The sequence below is a fragment of the Nannobrachium achirus genome (assembly GCF_963921795.1).
Source record: "Nannobrachium achirus genome assembly, chromosome: 4".
NCBI lineage: Eukaryota > Metazoa > Chordata > Actinopteri > Myctophiformes > Myctophidae > Nannobrachium > Nannobrachium achirus.
In genome coordinates, this window is record NC_137813.1 from 76,363,283 (window position 1) to 76,387,545 (window position 24,263).

Sequence of the window (24,263 nt, forward strand, 5' to 3'; positions counted from 1 at the left end):
CTTCTGAAGATCCATAATTTACACTGCATGTGAAGAAAGGGAAGCACATGGAGAAAACATTCTTTTACATGTTTTTTTGCCGGTCAAAGTAAGATGTCAGGTGGAATGACTAATGTCAAAGCAAGTGCTTTGCATTCAAGTTAACATTTATTAAATGGGTTGAACAACACAGTCCAAAAGATCTTTCACGGTTTATCAACACCCATATGCTTCTCCTTGGAGCCCCCATTCTTACACCTGACACAAGCTGAAGATTGAAGAAGGTAGATAAAGGCAAGATGAAAAAAGAGCTAGGTGCATGAGAATGTGTGAAGATAGTTTAAAGGGATCCCTGGCTGATACTACAAATATGCCTTAATTATAATTGTCCTCTATAACTACAATGTAAAATTAAAAACACCTTAAATATGTTATTTCTTCTAGAAATAGCTAATCTTTCACTCAATAGGGGAAATGCCTGTCACAAGTTGATGATGTCATAAAACCATGTGTGATCTATCCCTATGGAATTTATGGCATGCATGTGAAAATAAAAACAAATATAATACTTCTTATGGTTAATATGAGCATCAAATTAATATTTCAAATTTGTTAGGCTGAAACCATCTATTTTGTTGTGTGTTATGTGTTGGACATGGATATCAAGGAGCGCTTCCTCCAGGTCTGTAATGTGTTAAGCACAACAGGTGAGGAGATGGAGAAGACAGTTCTTAAGTTGCTACAGAGCAATGACCTACAGCTCGAAAACATGCATGGTCAAGGCTATGATGGAGCTGCGAACATGAGTGGCCAGTACAGAGGACTGCAAGCAAGAAGAATTAGTGAACGCAATAACAAGGCTCTGTATGTACATGCCATGCCCACTGCTTGAATTTGATCTTAGTTGAAAGTGCAACTAAGATCAAAAGTAACCTGCACTGCAGGCTACTGTGTCGCTGTGTTTATGTAGGCATAATCATAATAAATGCCAAGTTGTGTATTTCTATCAGTGTTGGGCAAGTTACTGAAAAATAGTAACTAGTTACCGTTACTAGTTACTTCATTTCAAAAGTAACTTGGTTACTTTACTGATTACTCACACTAAAAGGTAATGCGTTACTGTGAAAAGTAACTTTTTTACTTTTTAGTTTAGTAGCTAATTTTTAGTAGGCCTAATGACCTTATAGTCTGCAGGTTAAACTTTATAGCTTGTAACCCAAAAGAGAAATTAAACATTTGCCCGTGACCCAAACTAGTGAAAACAGCAGATCTACAAGCTCACAATGCATCACTTTGCGCTGTGTTGTGAGCTTGTCTAGATCAGCTATTTTCACTATTTCTTAAATATTTGTGTTCTAATGTATGGAATTTCTTCGATTTTATTTATAATGTATACAAAAAATAAATAATCATATTTTCCATTTATGAAACAATGTGCAATGCCTTACAAGCAAAAAACATGAGGGAAAATTAATTACCTTACGACCACAGGAAGTTTATAAGCTTTCTTTCTCTACAAAAATATCATGGTTTGGAATGCACAGGCTATCATACATTTGCTGAGTGAGAACCATACGTTTAATGTAACTTGGAGTTGGAGGAGAGCAGAGCTGGAAAGTTATTAGCGAGTCCAGACAAGCTGTGGCTCTTAATTGGTTTGGCCTACTTTTACGGCTTTTTTTTTTGATTGATTGATTGATTGTGTGTGTGTGTGTACGTGTGTGTACGTGTGTGTGTGTGTGTGTGTGTGTGTGTGTGTGTGTGTGTGTGTGTGTGTGTGTGTGTGTGTGTGTGTGTGGTGTGTTGGTAAAGCACAAACATGCCCAGTGCGCGTCTCAGCGCTGCTCTGTCTGGCATTGTGTCGTTGTCTTAGCCTGGCGTTGCTCATACTAATTCCTCACTGCGTGTTACCGCCAGGGGGTGGTGTTGTGCAGTCTGGTTTATTAACCAGGCTATCGTTGTCTCCCCTCCCCTCTGCCTGCTTGTGAGTGACAGAGGAAGATTCAGCTCAGCTCTAGGTGCATAAAATAACGCGAAAGAACGGAGGAACGCACCATATAGTAACGGTAACTGAGTCACTGAATTTAAAAAAGAACGTGTTAGAGTACGCGTTACTGAAAAAAAGAACGGCGTTACAGTAATTGATTACCAGAGTTGGGTGTAACGCGTTACAAAGTAACGCGTTACTGTAATAATACTACTTTTTTCGGTAACGAGTAGTGTAACGGTACTACTCCTCCGAAATAGTAATAACACTACAAATACTGCCTGGTTGCGTTACTCGCTACTCGCTACTTTCGTGCTCCTGCTTCTGCCTTCAGCAGGAACCGATTGTAAACATCACCACTTGTCTTTTAGAACATTGGAACTGTCATTTCACTAAAATAACTATCCAGAGAAAAGGTAATCAAACACAAGTCAGTCAGTGCAGCAGGTCACGGTGACTATGACTTGCCTGCAATCAACAGCAGCAGCCAGCAGGCACCCGACATTTGATAACAGTCACCCAATACAACAAAAACCCCAACTAAGGATATGTAGGCCTATAACATCAAGCTAAGAAATGAATTAGCCTACTTTAGGTAAAGTTTAGGAAGAGAGAGAGAAGAGGGGAAAAAAAGTCACACAGCAGGCAGCGCATAATACGGTGCGCAAACCCGACAGTTGCTTTAACAACCTAGATTAATATCCTACATGTGATACAATAACCCAAAACCCCGAAATAAGCAAGCCAAAGGAATGAATTAGCCTACTAATCCATGTAGGCTGAGAGAGATAGAGAGAGAGAGAAAAAAGAGGGGAAAAAAGTCGCAAATGTGGCAGGCAGCGCATATCTACGGTGCGCAAACCCGACAGTTGCTTTAACAATCTAGATTAATATCCTACATGTGATACAATAACCCACAACCACGAAATAAGCAAGCCAAAGGAATGAATTAGCCTACTAATCCATGTAGGCTGAGAGAGATAGAGAGAGAGGGAAAGAGAGAACTCTGAGGACACGACAAGTGAACTCACTCTGACATGATGTCCTTGTGATGACGGAATAAATATAATCCTTAATCCTTATGCAAAAAACGTCGGTGATATCGCTTTTTTAAGCATGACGTTTCAGCAGCTATACAATCAGTTTGATACTGTTTGAACTATTTGAGTGTAGGCCTACACAGTAAATCAATCGCCTTGTTGGTCATTCTCCCCAGCTGCTGTGCTGCGCAGTGGTTAGGTCAGGGCCGGCGGCAGACCACAATGGCTGAGGGTGCTATGTTTTAAGTGAAGGATAGACTACCCATCTCAAATCGGCCAGGTGAAAACAAAAGGCTAAATTTGCATACCAATGGGAGTGTGTGCCAAACCTGTTGTGGCCAGCCAATGCTGATCTACTGTATTATAATGTAAATTTCGGGAATTACTGAGAGGTGGGGGTGCTCCCTCGCCAAAATGAGGGTGCACCCCTGGCCTGTAAAATCCATAGGAGCCAAATGGAATGAAATCTACTTAAACTTACTGACAATTGACAAACAGAACAGAACCATATATAGGCTATATAATGTCAGGTGGATAAATGAATAAACTCATGAATGTATGGCAGCTGTTTTTTTTGCTGCACAATGGGAGTCCTAAATTACAACAAGGCACCAGAGGCTCCGAAATAATTACATTATCATTTTTATTTATTGTTTTTATTATTATTATTATTATTACTAGAAGCTGGGCCGCCCTTCGGGCGGCCCAGCGTCTAGTCGGCGACCTGGCCAACTCGGAACAATGTAAATAGGGAATGAATGCCCCGCCCTTTAATGCAAACCCCATTATACCTGTTTTCATAGGACCCGTTTTGACCATTTGTCTGCCTGTGTCCATTTTTGCCCATATATGGAGATATCTGTATCTGTCTGTCGGTGTCCATTTTATGTCCATATATGGAGATCACTGCAGTTATAGTTCTGGGTCCATTTTATGCCCATATATGCCCATATATGGAGATATCTGTCTATCTGCATCCATTTTATGCCCATATATGGAGATATCTGTCTATCTGCATCCATTTTATGCCCATATATGGAGATCTCTGTATCTGTCTGTCTGTGTCCCTTTTATGCCCGTATATGGAGATCTTTGTGATTCTGCATCCATTGTATGCCCATATATGCCATATATGGAGATATCTGTTTATCTGCGTCCATTTTATGCCCATATATGAGATTTCTGTCGCTTTTTCAAACAATCGTGGGTCGGGTCGGGTCGAGGCCGAGCACTGCACTACCTGCTGCGGTGGGGAACGCACGTGCCGAATTTGAAATAGGGAATGAATGCCCCACCCTTTAATGCAAACCCCATGAATGCCCCACCCTTTAATGCAAACCCCAATATACCTGTTGTCATAGGACCCGTTTTGACCATCTGTTTGTCTTTGTCCACTTATGCCCATATATGAAGATCTCTGCACACACAGTACCGGTTGCAGAAAACTCTGATGTCAGACTTTATGCCCATATCTGGAGAACGCGCGTGCCGGTGGGAAGAAGGGTTCTCGAGATACGCGGATTACATACATACATAAACATTCACAGAGATTTTGTGTTGACTCATGTGGCGTACGTGATGTCAGAGCCTTTTATGAAGTGATGTCACAATGACTCAGCGCTTGCGCCGATTTCCTCCGGAACAGCCTGATGTCAACAATCAGCTCTGCATAAGGAGATTCCGAACGTTTCGCGCCGGTTTCGGAAAACCGCGAGTCGGGTCGGGTCGAGGCCCGGCACTGCACTCCGCGCTGCGGCGGGGAACGCGCGTGCCGAATCTGAAGCCGGTGGGACGAACGGTTCTCGAGATACGCGGATTACAAACAAACAAACAGACAGACAGACAGAGATTTGTCGCATTTATAGATAGATTATTATTAAACTCATTCAAATGACCACCAGTAAGCCCTGGGACTCAATTCATTGAACAATATAATGCATTGTATTAGATATTATTGTATCTAATAAATATTAATATGTCTAATATATGTTGGCAATGCATCTCAGACTTTTTTTATGGAGTAACGCAAAAGTAGTGTAACGAGTAGTGTAACTAGTTACTTTCTCCATGGAGTAATGAAGTAGTGTAAGGCACTACTTTTTTCAAAGGTAATATGTAATATGTAGTGCACTACTTTTTAGAGTAACGGATCCCAACTCTGTTGATTACTTTGTAACGCGTTAGTCCCAACACTGATTTCTATAAGGCTTTTCCTGGCTGATAGGCCTATAAGAGTAAATACATATAGGCCTAACCCTAAATTATAGGCCTATTAACAAAAACAATATTTTAACATCTATCTATAAATGCGACAAATCTCTGTCTGCGCGTCTGTATGTATTCCGCGTATCTCGAGAACCGTACGTCCCACCGGCTTCAGATTCGGCACGCGTGTTCCCCGCTGCGGCGCGTAAATGGACACAGGCAAACAGATGGTCAATACAGGCCATACAGAGATCTCCATATATGGGCATAAAATGGACACAGACAGACAGCTAACTCCATATATGGGCATAAATGGACAAAGGCAAACAGATGGTCAAAACGGGTCCTATGACAACAGGTATAATGGGGTTTGCATTAAAAGGCGGGGCATTCATTCCCTATTTACATTGTTCCCGAGTTGGCCAGGGCGCCGACTAGACGCTCGGGCGGCCGAGCTTCTAGTTAGTGGCCAAGGCCACGAAGTGGCAAATGGCCACTCATTGATATTGGACTTGGTCATTATTATTCTTCCGCCACTTTTTCTCTAGCGGCTAGACCGTGCAGTCGCTTTTTACGAAACTCGGCAGTATGGCAGAGGACTATGCCAAACGGCTAAAACGCGAAGCTCGCAACAATCGGCCAAAGGGTGGCGCTGTAGGAAGCCTTTGAAAAATGCCAACTTTGAACAGGTGTAGCTCATGCCCTGTTTCAGGTACAGCAATGAAACCTGTATACACTTATGCGTCTCCTCATGCCGAACAACTTTTACGCTCTGACTTTTGACCTCTGACCTTTACTTCTCCCACAATTTTGAATTATATGAAAAACAGTCAAAATGTATCTCCTCCTGGGATTTTTGCGTAACGTGCGCGAAACTTTTTTTACATGAACTTTGGACCAATACGGTCTGAGAAGTTAGGCGGATTTTCTTTAAAGCGAAACGTTATTTTTTAATAATTCACTCAATGTTGCAGTTATATGCAAATTATTCTTCTGCCTCTAAATCATACATGCAAAGTGACACGTTCATGTCATTTGGCAAATATGTAGAGGGTTAGTCCAAATATCACTGAAAGCAATCTTACTCCAATTGGCCAAAGGGGGGCGCTATACGAAGCGTTTGAAAACTCAAACTTTAAAGGGGCATAAGTCATGCCTCGTTTCGTTTGAAGACATGCAACTTGCTTACACGCGTGCCTTGACTCAAGCGGAAGACATCTGTGTCTTCGTTAAGTAAGCTCCGCCCTTAGATTTTCCGCCAATTTGAGCAGTTTGTAAAACACTTAAACCCGCTTTTATTCCGGAACTTTTGCGTCACGTGCACAGAACTTTTTTTACATGAACGTTGGACCAATATCTAAAGATCTGTCAGATCGGATTTTTTAAACATTGAAACATGCTTTTTTAATAATTCAATAAACATTGCAAGTTTTATGCAAATTATTCTTCTGCCTCTAAAACATACATGCAAAGTAACATTTTCATGATGAACTACTGTAGAGGGTAAGTCCAAATATCACTGAAACCAAAAAGAATCATATTTGAACTGGGGACCCCCCACCCTGACGTGAGTAGGGTTTTCCCATGATCTGGGCCTTAGGCTAGATGCAGAATAGAGCTGGGACGTTCGCGAACGAATCAAATCTTTTGAACGGCTCTTTGAATTGAACGTTGGGATCCGGTTCGCGCAGTAGAGAGCCGTTCATTTGGGGGGGAGACCCCCTCCCCCCAATTCAACATCTCCTTGCTACTCCACTGAGTACTGACTGAGTACAGTGAGTGAGAGAGAGAGAACAAGTGGAGGAGCGAGTTCATTGTTGCCTGCTTGTTTTTTTTAGGTGTTTTATGAATAACAAAAGTCAAGGTAGCTTAATTTACACACACATTTTATGAAAAGGGTAAATACTAAATTGTGATCTCAACTGTCAGCAGAGGAATGTGGTGCCACCTTGTGGATTCATGTTTAAACAAATTCTTCTTAAAAATATATAAATATACAAGGAGACAAATGAGCCAGTCTTTTGAACGGCTCTTTTTAGTGAGCCAGATCGATGGTACTGTCTCACTTCAAATAGCCATAAATCCCACCTCTAATGCAGAATGGTTAGGCACAGGTGTGTGTGTGTGTGTGTGTGTGTGTGTGTGTGTGTGCGCGCGTGCGTGCGTGCGTGCGTGCGTGCGTGCGTGCGTGCGTGCGTGCGTGCGTTATTCTTCTGCCTCTAAAACATACATTCAAAGTCACATTTAAATCACACTTTGCAATAATGTAGGTTAGTGCACTGTGCACTTGTGCACTTGTAACCCACGGTTCAGCGGGAATTACAGTCATTTTATTTTATTTTTCAAATGGAATATATTCTTATTTTTCACATGCAATGTTTTGACCACGGTCCCTGAGTCACAGCTGCCGAGCATTCGTAATCACCACACCCTGTATAAAGCCAGTCTTTTTTCAGTTTGTTCAGTAACCTCATTGGAGCTGCTGCAGGTTTGTACACATTTCATTTCAAGACTATTCCAATTTCTAACAGCATTACTCCATTTATATTTAACCCACACTATATTGCTTTTAGATCCACCTGACCAACTCTGATATTGACACTGAGGCTGCGTGACTAAGATAATTGGTAAGTGAACATGTGGCTCGGAAATGTTTGTTTCTGGTTTTGGGATTGGAATGTAAAAAGATTCATTTCGGGAATGTAATTATTGCTTGTAGATAAGCAGATTTGTCGACTTTATTTTGTTTTAAGCTTGTAGATCGGCTGATTAGTTGATTTTTTTTAGTTTTTTTGCCTGTGAACTGAATCTTAATTGTTTGGTTTTCAGAAAAACTACATTTCCCAGAATGCAGCAGCTAAGATGGTTGCTTGTTGGGCGTCGGCCGATTGAATCCATCTGAACAGTTTGAACAAAACACTGCTGAGTTGAGGAGTGTGTGCTGCTCTGTTAACCGGTAAGACTGTTTGCTTGTATTTTGTATGGTCTCTTTTACCGTTTTACTGTGTTATTTTGGTTCTATCGTTTACAGTGAGAATGTGTTTTATATTGTCAGGAGTGTGCAGTTGTGGATTATTGCCTGTGTCCACTATTGTTTGGGGTGTGGCCTCATCTCTTTCTTCAATGTAAGCATTTAACTAAAGAGATGTGAGTATTATTGCGACTGTTAGGTCGCAGTTACTATCGAAACCTCCACCGGCTGTCACTCTGTCCGTGTGACATCATACTTTTGCCCTATTCATATCTCCGTTACCATTGCCCCTATCCATGCCAAACTTTGCACACACTCCTTGGCTGCCTGATTTCTCACATGGCCCTCCAGCGCCACCATGAGGCCGATTCTTGCAAAACATTTGTGAACACTGCTCCTACAGATTTTGGCCTAAAATCACGCAAATTGATTGTCAAATCACAACCTCCGTCCCTGATTTCACACATGCCCCTCTCTAGCGCCACCATCAGACAGATTTTTGCAAAACACATTTTACAACACTGCTCCTACAGATTTTGGCCTAAAATCACGCAAATTGGATGGCAAATCACAACCTCCAAATCAGCAGATCTGTTGACTTTATTTTGTTTTAACCTTGTAGATCGGCTGATTAGTTGATTTTTCTTATTTTTTTTTATCCAGGCCCTGTTTTTTGCATGTGAACTGAATCTAACTGATGGCTTTGTTTGGTTTTCAGAAAAACTACATTTCCCAGAATGCAGCAGCTAAGATGGCTGCTTGTTGCAATCAGTTTGATTTGTCAGCACCTGGCCGCAACACAGCTTCTCCGAGTCAGGCAATCCAAATGTTTTTGCTCTTAACCACCGAGCTCTGCTTCACTGTGTAGCTGGCTCTCGAAGGGACTCTTCCATCGAGCAGTAAGCAAAACTCCACTATGTTCTCCTCTGTCGCACATTTGCTCTGTATTTTGCCACATTGCTAATGGTGGTTCTATCTGTTCCCATTGTAGGCAAATTAGGAGCTGCATCTGAGTCTTGGAAGAGAAATGGCATGTGTTAATGGAAGCAACGGCATACTGTGAAACATATGTTTCGAATGTAACCCCTGTTTGTTAAGTTCTGGAAAGAAGCATATTTTGAGTTAAAAGCCCCTGTTTTGGGAAGAACTTTATTTCATGTTTTAGGGGAACGCCCCATTGAATAAAACAACGCTTATTGCGTTTTCACCTTGAGAACTGTTTCCGTGTGCTGGTTTGGGTTCAGACTTCACAATACTTAATGTTTAAAAACTTTATTTGAAGACGTGTTAAAAGCCCCGGTTTTGGGAAGAACTTTATTTCATGTTTTAGGGGAACGCCCCATTGAATAAAACAACGCTTATTGCGTTTTCACCTTGAGAACTGTTTCCGTGTGCTGGTTTGGGTTCAGACTTCACAATACTTAATGTTTAAAAACTTTATTTGAAGACGTTTACTACTTGAATTATTTGAAAACATTGTGATTTAAAAGACATGCCTGAAAATGGCTAGGTTGTTAACCCTCTGTTTTGAAGGTTTACAACCTGATGACCAACTCTTCAACAAAGACAACTAATGAAAAAGTTGGAAAATAAAGATATTGAGTTAAAACCTTGAGGAGTTCTTTGGAACTATTTTATGTCTGTTGCATATAGTCTTTTGCATACATGTTGTGTAGAGGTCAATTTGTGCTTTCACCAATAACTATGCCGATTAGTGTAAAATCGGCAGAGTCTCTGTCATTTATAGCGCCACCAGAAGGCCGAAAACGCATTCTTCGATATTACTCCTTCAGATTTTATCCGATAATCACACAAATGGGCACACAGTATCTCTACAGTGATGTAATCATGACGGATTTGTCCAATATCATATTCTATCTAATTGGCTAACATTGAATTCCAAGGTTTGCAGGATTGCTCCTTTTTGAACAAAATGTCTCAAACGCAGCCTGCTATTTGTGTGAGATTTTGCACACACATTCCCACTAGGCCAAGGAACAGATGCCACCCTTCTCACATTGGCCTGTTATAGAGTCACCAGTAGGCCAAAAAAAACACCTGACCTGTTCGGAAGAACACTGCTTCTAGTTTCTCTTTGATGTCTTCTTTGCTTTCCCTTGATGCTTTTGCCTTGGCCACTTTATCGCTGCTTGCAGCTATATTTGACTTTAAAATTGACTTAAATTAACTCGGAGAGGACCGTGAATGCGTTAAAAGACTCCAGTAGGCTAAATAGTGACGTCACGTCCGCTTTCCATGCTTACAATGGGAGTCGCCGTAAGTGTCATAACTCTCTCTTTCTACGGATCTGGGTGCCTACTCTCCCTGCACCCTTTCTGTATTTTCCATGTTGCCTCTGTCTGGGAATTGGAAAGCAAGCGGATAAGCATTTATTGTGAAGCCAAACGTTTCTGAATGTATGCGACGTGTTGTGAGCTTTTTTTGGTACTTGATAGCATCATCAATATATGGCATATTACACAGAAAGGGCAATTCTTTCAACATAAGATGCTGAATTCAAGTTCATGAGAGTTTGGACAAGGCAATTCTCTTGATTGCTACCTTCAGGTATGGCATAGAAAGAGGGCATTTGCAATTATTTTACCATAGTAAAAACTGCAATCATGGTCTGGAGAGGGCACTTTCTACTGATAAACGGTAAAGGGCAGGGGCTCAAGCCCCCTTTGATGTAAGCATGTGCCAGGTGTAGACGACGGAGAAGCGCCTGCCTTAACCTAGATGCTTTTTTATACACGTGGACTGAAAGACCTGCAGGAGTTGTAGACTCACAGCGCAGCTCACAGCGCTCCCCGACGCAAAATAAACACACACAGGGACAGTAGGTAAGGTGGGTAACACAGCATTAGTATGCTTTTTTCAGTGGCCTATTTAATCAAACTACGGTACAACAACAAGTTTACCAGCTCAGCGTTTGTTACTTACTTCTTACTTACTGTAATAGCGTGAGTGAGTGCACATCAGAGCTGCTCAGTCTGTGCGCTGGGTGCATCAAAGAAAGGGCACATCAGAGCTAAATTAAATTAATTTGGTGTCGTGGACCTTGTTGTGCTTTAGGAGGATCCGGGCACAGCCTGTTTGCCCCGTGCAAGCAGGCTACACCAAGGCTTTTCACGCGCGTCAGTGTGCATGCGCGCGCATGCACGTTTTGGAAAGATCCAATATATAACAATGATATCGGCTTCACCAGGCTCACGGATATCGCGAGCCCCGGATACGCATGCTGTAAAAATAGGATCGGTTCTATTTTGTGCGCGCGCCTATGTGTTTTGTACACAAACTCACTGGTCTCCCGCACATATACTCCCTCCTTGGTGTAGCCAGGGGCTTTTCGCACGGGGGGCTCTCTCCATTCCAACATGTCGCCACTCCGACAGTGACTTCTTTTTGTCGGGATGGCAACACTTCCATAGAGGTTAAGGTTAGGGTTAGGGTAAGAGATAGGGTTAGTGTCGGGAATGGAGACATGTCGGAAAGGAGACATGTCGGAATGGAGAGATGCACTCTTTTTGCACACGCACAGACAGCCCACGTGTGCGTTCGTGTTTTCTGGTGTAGCCCGGCCGTAAAGGACGACTCCACCCATTTTCAACCTATCTTCTTACACGTGGTTCTCTTGGTCCTCACTAATGCTCATTATACTATGATGATACACACACAGTAGGCCTACAATTTGTGTTTACCTCATCTGTAGTGGCATTTCCATAAAGCCTCTTAATGCGCATTAAGCCTTTTTCGCTTAAATCTTTTTATGGAAACACTTCAAAATTCGAATAAACCATCATTATCCACACAAACTTTTATCCGCTTGGAGGAGGAGGATTTTGAGGCTTTATTGAATAAACTAAATGCGCATTTGTGAATGGAAACGGGTCAGACAATAAATTGCGAATAAATTATGATATTCTGGGTCCATATCGTCCTCCAACTTAACACTTTCCCTTGCCGCTTAACGTCCATTGTATAGCGTTAGCCCACAAAACAAACCGGTTGTTTGTTACACACGGAGTGACACGGACCGTGTGTAAATTCCTCCCGAGTCAAGCCATCTGTGGCTAACCCTTCCTCATCACACGGTGTTGCGTGCCAAAAGTGGCCGATCTACAAGCTCACAGCAGCTCGTATCCACGTCTCTGCGCCGCGTTATGAGCTTGCAGATCGGCCACCTTCCAGAGGACGCTGAAACTTGCAGGATGAGTGTGCACTGTGCAGCGATCGAGTCACAGCAGTCATGCAGTGCTCACGTCTCAGTTCGGTCTGAAAAAATCTGCCCGATCAACTCATGCGACCGTCGCTAATTCGAATGACACCCGCAAATGGAAACATGCTAAATTTGCTTTGTCTTAATGCGAATTTCTGATAATTCGCTTCCTATTTTCGAATAAGCTTATGGAAACATGGCTATTGTTGTTGTGTTAATAGAAACACAAATACAAAATTAAAAAGTCTAATGATGATGTCATTCGTAAGTGGGTTTCTGAAGTGTTAATAGAAACAAAAATACAAAATTAAAAAGTCTAATGATGATGTCATTCGTAAGTGGGTTTCTGAAGTGTCCACTCCTATGAGACATAGAATGAGTAGGGAAAATGTTAACATTTTATCATGTTCTTTAGTGAAGACCAATTGTATGACAATAGTTTGAAAATGGGTGAAGTGGTCCTTTAACCCATTAAGACCTGAGGCCGATTGTACAAATCAGTTTTCAGTTCTCTGAAAAGCATTATGCTATATCAGTGGTTCTGAATCATTTTCATGTCAAGGACCCTCATATTTATAAGCTGCAAATTGCAACACTCGATTTTTAAATTCAGTTCAGGTGATTTTTTTTTCTTCTTTTTTTTCAAGTATTGGAGTTTGGAAGTGCTGTGGGAAATCACTCAACAGTCATGTGTACCAGCTGGATCTAAATGTCACAAAATGCAGGAGGCAGCGGGACAGCGTTATAGTGTGTTATAGTCTATAACACACTATAACTATATCTATAACTTATAGATTGAAGACGAGCGCTTCCGAAGTTCAACACTTAGACAAAAAACACATGTCTGCTCGGATTTATTGACAGAAAGTTACATGTATACGCTGGGTTTTTTATGAAACAAACACTTTGCAGATAGAAAGAGTCGGCAGCTTGAGGGAAAAATGGGAATGTACTATCATTGTGATGTTGGATTATTTGCAATGAAAAAAAAGGGATACTTCAAGCTTTCCATACAGCGCCGATATTGGTGAGTTTGACGCCGTTTAATACAATCAGATAGCAAAAAAATAATTTGATGCATTGGCTGCCTATGGGAGGTATTGCAACCCTAGATTCAACATATTAAAAGATCTAGTGTTACAATTTGCGGCTACAAAATGATATGTATTTGGCCATGGACCCCCATCTCAAAACATATTGTTCCAGGGACCCTAGAAGAAAGGATTTGTTAAAAAGTATATGAAATGTACTGTATATAATTGTATTTAAAGATGTGCACAAATGTAAGGATTTCTCAAAGATATCAGAACTTGAACTTGTAAATCTGCTAATTTTGAATAGCCAAAGTATATAGCACTGCCCCTTTAAGGGTGCATATAAGGGGTGGTCAGTTTGAGGCCTCCTGTTTGGCCAGAGGCCTGAGTCTGAGTGTTTGTTGTTGGGGACCTGGAGTCATGAGGGGTTCAGCCTAGTATTCGGTAAGAGATCTTGAAACAAATGCTGATGCTTTGATAATTCATATATGGGGATATATTTTAATTAGTGATACTTTACAGAGTCGGCATGTTGATGTTTTTGTGAGGGGGAGCTGAACACTGCCAGAGACGGTAAAGGGTAAGGAATGGGTTTTAAGAGGGTTTTTGATATGGGGACAATGGGGTCAACTATTGGCCTAATTTATTCTCTGTACTTCCAGAGCTTCCAGGTCCTTGGTTGGCCACAGCCATGGCTGTGAGTATCCAGTGAGAGCCTTAAATATATGGTATTTTGTATTTTAGTAATTTTGCTATTTTGTATAATGTAATGAACTTCTATTGAGGAGTAACCAGATTTATGATATATTGTAGGAGGACAACTACCTTTCACTGTTTCCCCACGTGCCATATATTGATATTTGTGACTGGGTTTTATAATGGGACTCACTGGCACTCAATTTGGCAGCCATTGCTGGAAAATATAACAGATAATAAATGTATATGTTAAAACTACTAGTGAATATGAAACAACGATACCTCTGCTAGTGCAGCAGAGGTACCATTGTCAACTGTTAAAATTAGATCATTAAAAACTCTAAGAAGAGCAGTCTCTGTGCTCTGAACCTTTTATTTCAAGAGCCAAAAGAGAAATTAGACATTTGCCTGGGACCCAAACCATTGAAAAATATGTTTTCACTACTTCTTAATTATTATTAAAAAAAAAATGTATGGCATTTCTTAGATGTTCTTTTTTTTATTTTTATGTATGAAATATTTTTTGAAATATAGCCTATAGTCGTTGCCCATAAAAATTGGTCCGTGATCCATGAATAGAATAGGTCCCGACCCACAGCTTTAAAGGAGTAGTTCACCCCCAAAATATTTTTTTTTCTATTGATTACTCACGCCATGGAGACTTGAGTTCAGTAATATCTTTTTGTTTTAATCTCATTCCTAAAACAATAATTTCATTACAATAAATCTTCCCCCATGCATTTGCATGCATTTGGGTCCCCACATCGGAATCAATAATCCATTTTTGTCCTATGAATGCGAAAAATATATGGCATGAGTAATCAATAGAAAAAAAAAGTCATTTTGGGGGTGAACTATACGTAATCCTTTAACTACTGAAATGATACTTTCCCGGTTTGGGTTAAGTTATTTTTCAACACGTCTCTTTCCCGCCTGCATCCACTGAACATCAACCTGTTCAAATTACCTTCACTTTCTTTCTCCAAGTCTGCAACCTGGGACTCTGTGGCACTCAACCTGGTCTGGTGGTCTGCAACCTGGGACTCTGTGGCACTCAACCTGGTCTGGTGGTCTGCAACCTGGGACTCGGTGGCACTCAATTTGGCAGCCATTGCTGGAAAATATAACGGATAATAAATGTATGCGTTGAAACTACTAGTGTATATGAAACAATGGTACCTCTGCTAATGCAGCAGAGGTACCATTGTCAACTGTTAAAATTACATAATTAAAAGAAGAGCAGTCTCTGTGCTATGGCCAGGTTTGAAGCCTGACTGAAACTTCTTGTGAACAAATGGGTGAAGTGGTCCTTTAACCCAGTGGTTCCCACAACTTTGAGCTCAAGACCCAAAAGAGAAATTGGACGTTTGCCCGAGACCCAAACTAGTGACAAATATTTTCACAACTTCTTAATGATTATAATATATATATATATATATATATATATATATATATATATATATATATATATGTCATATATGTCATATGTATATAGCACCTGATGAAGCTTGACGAGCGAAACGCGTCGTGCTAATAAAGAATCATGAATTAAGCAGTTGTCCATCGTAGTTCCCTGGAGTGATGCAGTCCCTTCTCATGGAAGGTTTTCAACTTTTTCTATCCACAAGTTTCCAACATCCCATAGTGCATTGCGCAGAAATTGGACGGAGCTTCCGGCGCCGCAGCCGAGTGTGATCTACAAGCTCACAACGGCTGCATCTGCGATGCGACGTGAGCTTGTATGTCCTCTGTTAACCGGAAGTGTGGTGCAGTGTGGTGCAAAAAATTCTCCAGTAAATTCCCGCGGAAAGAGGTGGATAGTATATTTTATATATATTTATATATTTTATTATTTATTATTATTATAATTTTATTTTTATTTTATTTTTTGAAAATCTTTTGACATATATATTTTTTAAATGTAGCAATAGAAAATCTTAATTTTCACTCTAGCCGTGACTCGTGACCAGTGTTGGGCAGTAACGAATTACTAATAATATATTACTGTAATATTATTACTTTATCCAGTAACGAGTAATATAAGGTATTACTCTGTCAAAACTGGTAATATGTAACGCTTTACTCCGCCAAAAAAAGCCCTCGTTACCCGTTACTTGAAGTTGCCGCATCATGCAAAAATAGAACAGACCTACAAACTATAACACATATCAACAGAGATGCTCTGTAGCTTGTAGATCTGCCGCAGCTTGCGCACAGTTATGACGTCGCTTATGAGACGGGTGAGCGTTGCTGTCAAACAGTCATAGAAGACAGGCTGGACTCTATGGCTGGACAGCACAACATTCTGTCGTCCACAGTGCACGGCGCGCTTACACAGCTCGGCCCCAGAGCCACCTGGAGGGACGGGGCCGGCTCCCAGGGGGTCCCCGAGGGGTCCCCCACCCTTGGGGACCCCCGCGGACCCCCTCGCAGCCCGAAAAAACTAGGCCAAAACGGCCAAAAGCGGCCCGTCCACCGCATCTATAGCGGATCCCCAAGCTCGTAAACGCTAAGTCGATGGCTGGGACATTTACATTTAAAAAGTAATCGGGAGCGTGGACAAAAGCACGGCTTCGCAAATTATGCTTTGCATATCACCGCAGCACATCAAGCCTCAAGCAACGCAATGCGATGTTGCTGTTTAGCCGTTAGCTTAGCCTCCACTACACTGAGCACTTGTGCTAACTGCTAGCCTCTCGCCTGTTGTAAAATGTAAACATAAGAAATACACATAGTTTCACTACTCACCGAAATAGACGTTTTTTAGGGAGTTGAAAGCCTACTTTCCTTAGTGGGAACCCCCCAGAGCCCTCCACATCACTTCTAAAATACTTAAATACTTTTAAGCCAGAAAGAAAATATTTATTATAAGGATAATATAGGCAGGGGTCTTCAACATGTCGTCCGGGACCCCTAGGGTCCTCAGAGTTACAACAGGGGTCTCCATATATCCTTGTCTAATAGCTGATAGGACCCTTTTCTTTTATTTACCACTGACTAAACCCTAATAATTATTTATTCTGAGGAGTAGAGTGTAGAGGGGAAAGAGCAGTCCAAGTACAGAGCCTAGGATCAAAATACTAAAGTACTGGGGTGTTTTAAATGTAATAAAAATAAGCAATGTGTTGTTGCTTAGCTTATATGTATTAATTATTAATTGATTCGCTTGTATACCAAAATCCATTAAAAATGTTTATCACTGTTCCCAGGTCAAATATTGATGTGCGATTAAAATGTGATTATTTGCGATTAATTAATTACAAAGCCAAAGCCTATTAAATATATTAATAATATATATTTTTAATTGCATCCCAGAGACTCTTATTGTTCCAATAAATTTGATTCAGTTCTAAAAGGAGCTGGCTAAACAGATTCTGTTGTAGGCCTACATCTATTTTCTTTTGCGGGGTAAAAAAAAAAAGTAATATAACTTAATATATTAGATATTACTCTTGATTCCAAGTAATAAGTAATATAATATTATTACTTTTTCCAAGGTGTAATAAGTAATAAGTAACGATTACTCTCCCAAGTAATATTGCCCAACACTGCTCGTGACACATAACATTTGCGCTGTGACCCACAAATGGGTCCTGACCCACTGTTTGGGAAACGGCTCTTAAATGACACTTTCCCGGGTTGGATTAGCCTAAGTCATTTTTCAACACTTCTTTCCTGCCTGCATCCACTGAACAGCATCAGGTTCAAATTACCTTCACTTTCTTTCTCCAACTCTTCAACCTGGACTTCTGTGGCACCCAGTCTGCTATGGTGGTCTGCAACCTGCACCTCTGTGGCACCCAGTCTGCTATGGTGGTCTGCAACCTGCACCTCTGTGGCACCCAGTCTGCTATGGTGGTCTGCAACCTGCACCTCTGTGGCACCCAGTCTGCTATGGTGGTCTGCAACCTGCACCTCTGTGGCACCCAGTCTGCTCTGGTGGTCTGCAACCTGGGACTCCGTGGCATTCAACCTGGTCTGGTGGTCTGCAACCTGGGACTCGGTGGCACTCAATTTGGCAGCCATTGCTGGAAAATATAACGGATAATAAATGTATGTGCTGAAACTACTAGTGTATATGAAACAATGGTACGTCTGCTAATGCAGCAGAGGTACCATTGTCAATTAAAATTACATCATTAAAAGAAGTGCAGTCTCTGTGCTATGGCCAGGTTTGAAGCCTGACTGAAACTTCTTGTGAACAAATGGGTGAAGTGGTCCTTTAACCCAGTGGTTCCCAAAGATTTGAGCTCAAGACCCAAAAGAGAAATTGGACATTTGCCCAAGACCCAAACTAGTGGCAAATAATTTCACAACTTCTTAATGATTATTAAAAAAGAAAATGCATGTGTTTGCCACAACTCTTCCGTTGTTTATCTACTAGCCTAGCTTAGCTGTGTTTAGCCAATAGCTTACTATGCCTATTGCCTAACTCTAACCCTAACCCTAACCTTAACCTCTGTAAAATTATGCCTAACCCTAACCCCAACCCTAACCTCCATAGGGTGAGGCGCTATCATTCCTGCCGACGCTACGTTGTCGTTGTTGTTGTTGTGCCCCGCGCCGCACGACGAGCGCTCCTGTTCTCAATTTCACTGAAACTCAAAATAACTGTGACATATATATGTGATATATGTGATATATGTGATCAAATCAAGATTTTCTATTGCTACATTTAAAAAATATATATTTCAAAAGATTTTCCGAAAAGAAAAAATGATATATATATATATATATATTATTTTTTCTTTTTGGAAAATCTTTTGAAATATATATATTTTTAAATGTAGCAATAGAAAATCTTAATTTTCACTCTAGCCGTGACTCGTGACACATAACATTTGCGCTGTGACCCACAAATGGGTCCTGACCCACTGTTTGGGAAACGGCTCTTAACTCATTTAGTGCCCCCAACTCCTCTGATTTCAGTAAGTAGCTTGTGCCAGCCTTTTTTGACCATTTTGGCACTACTTCGCTGAGCCAAAATAGAATTTAAAAATTAGGAATTTATAAGCAAATTTCATTTAGAATAAACATTAGAATGTTTACTTTCAGCTGCAAAAGAGAGCTTGTAAAAATCTTGTATAGATTTTTAGTTAGAAGCCCGGAAAGAAACGCGCGTACCCCCAACATGTCCCCTGGGAATTAGCTTCAGGAGATACAGCCATTTGAAAAAATAAAAGTTATTTGAAGCTGAAACAGAGGATTCCTGAGGTGTTATCAAACATGCAGCACACGTATAGAAACTGTAAAATGCCTGCTCTTAGCCTGCAAGATATTGAGTTTCGATTTTGTATTATTTTGTCGTGAGATGCAAAAACGTGCGAAGACATAGGGCTTTTTGACCCCACATTTTGCTGCATTCAGTACAACTAAAGGACCCCTATAAAATACAGCAGATGTCACTGTTCACTGTATGCTCTTTTATGCTCCTTGTCACTGCTCTGTGTGCAGTCTGTCAGCAGGCCAGCAGGTGGCAGCAACACTTCACTCTCACTCACTCACACACACACACACACACACACACACACACACACACACACACACACACACACACACACAAAACACCATTACAGAAAGGGCGTGTCGGAGGGGAACAAAGTAAACACATATCACTGTCACATGCACACATGCACACACATGCGCGCACACACACACACACACACACACACACACACACACACACACACACACACACACACACACACACACACACACACACACACACACACATCCTTTACATTAGGGCAGGCCATTAGACTGTCAAACTTCATTCTCACTGTGACTGAGGCAGAACACAAGCACATGCACACGTGCACACACATGCACACGCACACGCACGTGTACACGTGCACTCACGTGCACATAGACTGTCAAACTTCATTCTCACTGTGACTGAGGCAGAACACAAGCACATGCACACGTGCACACACATGCACACGCACACGCACGTGTACACGTGTGTATCTATTACATATTACAATTTCATGTTCATGACAGACTAGCTCAGTTGATAATGCACTCAGCTCTCATATGCAAGGACGTGGGTTCGAGTCTGGTGAAAACATAATTATACCAATTGTATACTGGGAATTGCTGAGCACGGCTGAATCCAAGAAAGACATGACGGTTTAGCTTACTTAGTTTGGCACAACCCTGTGAGCTAAGCAGTCATTTACGTTATGTATAAAAAAACAAATAATGCAGATCTGTGTTTATCTATTACATATTAGAGTCACATATTTATGACTCATTAGCTCTGTTGATAGTTTCCTTGCCTCTAATATCAGAGGTCATGAGTTCGAGTCTGGTAAAAAATATTATATTGGGCTTGCCTGGCCTCTCCTGAACTTGAATTCAGTACCTCCAAGCTCTTGACAGATTGGAGGTATACAGCTTCTAGAGATGAGCAGAATCATAGAAACTATAGGCTTGTAGAAACTCTGAGTCACTCCAGAGAGACAGTGTACTACATGGTCACACTGACTCATTTTGACCAATGATGAAAAACTCCCTTACCTACTGGGAGAAATACAACAATGATCAAACAGCAGCAAGATTTGTGAATTGTTGGGATAAAAGGCAGCTAGAAACAAAACCACCCTAAGGACTACAAACCATCGATTGACATCTAGGCCTATTGCACGTATGAATATGAAACACAGCTGCTACCTTTATTTCTTAGAAATAATGCTGCCATTTGTTCCAAAAGCTTAGATAGCTATGTTTACACAATGCTGTACCCCCTCCAACTGTATACGGTATATGTTCTCCATTTTCAACTGTTTTTACTTCCTTTGGCAATGTAAACCTGTTTTCTCATGCCAATAAGGCTCATTTGAATTGAAAATTGACTCTTTTTGAAAATGTAAAAGTCACAATGTGCCACAAACCCTAACCCTACAGTACGCACACAAACTGTCCACAATCAAACTATGCTATTCACACACTGAAGGCCTTCATGCCTGAATGCCTTGACAATGCATTCAGACATGAAGGCCTTCAGGTGTTTTCCCTATGAAGTGGACCTACAAAACAAATATAAAACATCCTAGTGTACATTTCACAGCTCATCCTCATCTACTTTTCAGGCCTAGAATCAAGAAAAGCCAAGAACAACAACAAGCACAGACAGAAATATATTTCTACTGCCATTTGGCAGCCACTTTTATTTATAAATAAATATGTATGAGGCCGAACAACCCGTGCAAAAGACAATAAAGTGCAAACCATGGCCTTTGAGAAAGAGATGAAGCAGGGACCACCACAACATTTTCATAGATTCCATATAGCAAGGGTCATCAATGTTTTCAGTCCAAGGACCCCTTAGTTGAGAGAGAGATGAAGCAGAGACCCCCCCACAACCTTTTGCAGATGCCATATAGTTTCATTGTTTGACAGCACAATCATATCAGTGTATTTTGGATTCATGTCAATTTGTGTTTTCAGACATTTAACCACTTGAGCCGTCAATACTTTATAAACCTGACCTAAACCTGACCTTTCACTCTGTGCTTAGTATGCTCTTTTTCCCGTGCCGAAAATAGACGATCTACAAGCTCACAACGCCTCACAGTGCGAGGCGTTGTGAGCTTGTAGATCTGCTATTTTTGGCTAAAGTTCTCAGAATATGGACTCTTGGGAAATAGGGAAAAAGGTTTCCATCATTCCGTTTTGGAGGACCCCCTGTGGTAACTCTGAGGACCCCCTAGGGGTCCCAGACCCCCTGTTGAAGACCTCCTGTTGAAGAGGCTTGCCTGGCCTCTCCTGAACTTGAATTCAGTACCTCCAAGAGGTATACAGCTTCTAGAGATGAGCAGAATCATAGAAACTATAGGCTTGTAGAAACTCTGAGTCACTCCAGAGAGACAGTGTACTACATGATCACACTGACTCATTTTGACCAATGATGAAAAACTCCCTTACCTACTGGGAGAAATACAACAATGATCAAACAGCAGCAAGATTTGTGAATTGTTGGGATAAAAGGCAGCTAGAAACAAAACCACCCTAAGGACTACAAACCATCGATTGACATCTAGGCCTATTGCACGTATGAATATGAAACACAGCTGCTACCTTTATTTCTTAGAAATAATGCTGCCATTTGTTCCAAAAGCTTAGATAGCTATGTTTACACAATGCTGTACCCCCTCCAACTGTATACGGTATATGTTCTCCATTTTCAACTGTTTTTACTTCCTTTGGCAATGTAAACCTGTTTTCTCATGCCAATAAGGCTCATTTGAATTGAAAATTGACTCTTTTTGAAAATGTAAAAGTCACAATGTGCCACAAACCCTAACCCTACAGTACGCACACAAACTGTCCACAATCAAACTATGCTATTCACACACTGAAGGCCTTCATGCCTGAATGCCTTGACAATGCATTCAGACATGAAGGCCTTCAGGTGTTTTCCCTATGAAGTGGACCTACAAAACAAATATAAAACATCCTAGTGTACATTTCACAGCTCATCCTCATCTACTTTTCAGGCCTAGAATCAAGAAAAGCCAAGAACAACAACAAGCACAGACAGAAATATATTTCTACTGCCATTTGGCAGCCACTTTTATTTATAAATAAATATGTATGAGGCCGAACAACCCGTGCAAAAGACAATAAAGTGCAAACCATGGCCTTTGAGAAAGAGATGAAGCAGGGACCACCACAACATTTTCATAGATTCCATATAGCAAGGGTCATCAATGTTTTCAGTCCAAGGACCCCTTAGTTGAGAGAGAGATGAAGCAGAGACCCCCCCACAACCTTTTGCAGATGCCATATAGTTTCATTGTTTGACAGCACAATCATATCAGTGTATTTTGGATTCATGTCAATTTGTGTTTTCAGACATTTAACCACTTGAGCCGTCAATACTTTATAAACCTGACCTAAACCTGACCTTTCACTCTGTGCTTAGTATGCTCTTTTTCCCGTGCCGAAAATAGCCGATCTACAAGCTCACAACGCCTCACAGTGCGAGGCGTTGTGAGCTTGTAGATCTGCTATTTTTGGCTAAAGTTCTCAGAATATGGACTCTTGGGAAATAGGGAAAAAGGTTTCTATCATTCCGTTTTGGAGGACCCCCTGTAGTAACTCTGAGGACCCCCTAGGGGTCCCAGACCCCCTGTTGAAGACCTCTGATCAAGGGTCAACGTTTTCAGGCCAAGGACCCCTTAGTTGAGAGATGAAGCAGGGACCCCCACAACCTTTTGCAGATTCCATAGTTTCATTGTTTGACAGCACAATCATCAGTGTATTTTGCATTCGTGTCAATTTGTGTTTTCAGACATTTAACCACTTGAGCCAAATACTTTATACACCTGACCTTTCACTCTGTGCTTAGTATGCTTTTTCCCTTTCTACACTGGAGCCGGAAATAGCCGATCTACAAGCTCACAACGCCTCGCAGTGCGAGGCGTTGTGAGCTTGTAGATCTGCTATTTTTGGCTTAGGTTCTCAGAATATGGACACTAGGGACTAGGGACTAGGGACACTTCTATCATTCAGTTTTGGAGGACCCCCTGTAGTAACTCTGAGGACCCCCTAGGTTTCCCGGACTCCCTGTTGAAGACCTCTGCCATATAGTGTCCAGAATATGGACAGTTCAAGTGCATGTCTCACAGAGATTTGGAGGACCCCTGTAGTAACTCTGAGGACAGTGTAGAATAAAACATTTTCATGTGAAGGACCCCCAAAACGATCTCCATCCGCAGTGTTTACTCCCAGTAGTTTTTTTTTGTATGGTAAACATCAAAACACTGCGGATGGAGACCTACAAGACAGACCTTGCACCAGTAGCGCGTCTGAGACCTGTTCTTTATGGTGGCATGGCGCTTCTGACATACCCTGCATGACCTTGTTGGGTGCTTTTTTTTGGTTCCCGGGGCTTGGGGGATGTGCTCCAGGCCATGGCCATTTAGGTTGCAGGTCAGCCTGCTGCCGGGGTCATCCCTGGGGGCCCTAGGGTTGAGGCAACGTGGGCCTGCCTCCTCCTCCTCCTCCTCCTCCTCCTCCTCCTCCTCCTCCTCCTCCTGGTCTCCAGCGACGTCCGCTGCCGCTGCCTGGTCTCCAGCGACGTCTGCTGCCGCTGCCTGGTCTCCAGCGACGTCCGCTGCCGCTGCCT